General features: G+C 41.6%; 1 pseudogene; it reads right to left on the bottom strand.

Annotated features, from left to right (window-relative positions):
• Positions 1-2,460: 2,460 nt before the first annotated feature.
• Positions 2,461-2,579, bottom strand: LOC135051784 (5S ribosomal RNA; annotated as a pseudogene).
• Between the last annotated feature and the right edge of the window lie 212 nt (positions 2,580-2,791).

The following is a 2,791-nucleotide window of genomic DNA, read 5'->3' as shown; positions in this document are numbered from 1 at the left end:
GCGCCAACCAGCGGGATGGTAACCCGCGGGAGCACCTGCCGGCGGTAAGGCTCCGGAGCCTGACAGTACCCCCCTTTTTTGGGGTGGGCTCTGAACACCCTTGTGCTTTCATCGGATTCTTGGTATGAAAGGCCCGGACTAATCTTGGAGCATGTACACCCTCTTCAGAAACCCAGGACCTTTCCTCTGGTCCATATACCTTCCAATCAATAAGATATTGGAGACGACCATATCTTTTACGACAGTCAAGGATCCTATGAACTTCAAATTCTTCTCCCTGAGCAGCTTGCATCTTGGGAGGTCTTGGGAGCGCAGCCTGAAAACGGTTCAGTATGAGAGGCTTCAGTAAGGAGATGTGAAATGCATTTGGGATCTTCAAGTACGGAGGCAATGTCGCTTTGTATGCTACTGGATTCAATACATTTTCAACAGGATATGGTCCAGTGAATCTGGGGGCAAATTTCTTGGAAGGGACCTTAAGTCTTAAGTTTCGAGTAGAAATCCAGACTTGATCACCTACTTTGTGACTAGGGACATCCTTCCATTTCCGATCTGCAAAAAACTTGTATTTATTGGACGTTTTAAGCAGAGCCTCATGAACTTGTTTCCACATCTTAGTAAATTGCTGAAGGGCTAACTCTGCGGCAGGTACTTCGAGAGCTGGAAGAGATTGGAAAGAAGGAACACGTGGATGAAGTCATAATTCACATAAAAGGGTGTGGAATGAGTAGCGGAATGGTAGAGATTATTGTGAGCAAATTCAGCAAATGGACACAGTCCTCCCCACCCTGTAGCCTGCTAGCAGAGGGAGTAAAGATCTTCTGTGGAGGGACATACGGCGGAGCATTGGACAAAGAAACCATGATGTGAGGATCAATATCTGTGGAGAAGTGAGTACGGTACGCATCTATGTATGAGAGATCCTGTCTCTGTGTCACAGTGAAAGATACCTTTATGTGCGGCAGATACAATATTTATTGTGAGTGGGGTACGCATTGGAATTTTAGTAGATTGGTGTTTGATCTGCAGAGGATATCATTTTGGAGCAGTTCAGGAGATATTGCACCATGATCTTTTATTGGTTTTTATTCTATATCATCACGAGCTACACCGAGGAATAGAAGGTTATCCTCCATTGGAACAGAGAGAAGCATCTGAGGAAGAGATTATTGCATTTATTTGGAACTGATCTACTTCTCATTTGGACACTGTGTAATGTGAGACAGCACTGAGCGCTATATACTTGTGGATTTCTTTGTTGGTTAAATGGAAGATAGTCCAGCCAATCGTCCTGAGAAGAAGACATGAAGAGTTGTAGAAAAGTCTCTAAGTCTTGGTTCACTCTCTCAGTCTGGCCATCCGTTTGGGGATGGTATGCAGAGGAGAAACTTAATTCCATTCCAAGAGCTGAACTCAGTGCTCTCCAGAATTTAGCCACAAACTAAGGCCCTCGATCGGAAACTATCTCTTGTGGAAGTCCATGTAACCGGAAGATGTCTGATATGAACATTTTTGATAGTTGTGGAGTGGATGGAAGACCTGTGAGTGGGAAAAAGTGTGCCATTTTGGAAAATCGGTCCACAATGACCCAAATGGGGTTTCGTCCTTTGGAGACAGGTAGGTCAGTTATAAAGTCCATGGTGATGTGTGTCCAGGTTTTTTGTGGAACTGATAGCGAATGAAGAAGACCCGATGGTGATCCTCTTGGACTTTTATGTTGGGCGCACTTTGGGCAGGCAGCTATGAATTCCGAAACATCTGTCTTCAGATGAGGCCACCAATAGGAGCGTTGGATGAACTTTAGAGTCTTGAGGCTACCTGCATGTCCCATACACGGTGAGGTATGAGCCCACGTGATGTATGGGGGTATACCGCACAGGAAGATAATGAAATATAGTAGGTACCAAAATACAATGATAGAGATGGAAAAAGTAGTATTTCCGAATCAATCTTAGATTTGGTGGTGCACCCTGAGTCAGTAATAATACATTTGACAAAGAAAGGAGAAAAGAAGACTCTTTTGTGGGTGCACTCTTAAATGGTCTTAAAGTATTAAAGATAAGATAATTGATAAAATCATTTAATTTTTATTGGTATCACAAATAAAACAGATCGTAGTTGAATATAAATGGTGAAAGAAAAAAAGAAAAAGAAAAATAGAACCAATGATACTAATATTGATATTGGATGATGGTTCCAGGCTGTCCGGGTTGGATCAAAATTCAAATATACAATGAATGCACAGATTAGTCTCAACTATATGCCTATGAGAAAAAGAATATTCTAAGATTTATTCAAATATTTGGATGCTCTGGGCCTCAATGATGGTTATAATTATAGACTGAATGGAAACAATAGTAGTAATCCTGCCAATTGTGTTGAAAGAGAGATAGAATGAAAAAATAGATGTAAGAGATGAATCTGCTTTCAGTGTTAGACACTGACATGAACGTCCAAAATTGTCTACTAAACTGAGTATTCCTCAAGAGTCTCCCACTCGAGTACTGACTCAGCCCAACACTGATTAGCTTCCAAGATCGGATGGATTCGGGCGTTTCCAGTGTGGTATGATAGTAGAAATGATAACCAATAATTTTTTGCTCTGGAATCACTGATGAGAGTTCACGAATATTATCAGGTTAGATGTGATAAGAATTTTGACAGTGCTGAGTCAAAGAGAGAAAACAAGTTATTATAGTGGATCTGCTGCCAATGTTAGACAGGGGTGAAATACCCCTGAATCAATGGTGAGAGTCCAGAAAAATAGTATAGTAGGAAAGAAATGAAAGGA

Source organism: Pseudophryne corroboree, chromosome 2, assembly GCF_028390025.1.
Source record: "Pseudophryne corroboree isolate aPseCor3 chromosome 2, aPseCor3.hap2, whole genome shotgun sequence".
Classification (NCBI taxonomy): domain Eukaryota; kingdom Metazoa; phylum Chordata; class Amphibia; order Anura; family Myobatrachidae; genus Pseudophryne; species Pseudophryne corroboree.
This window is presented reverse-complemented; position numbering and strand designations above follow the sequence as displayed.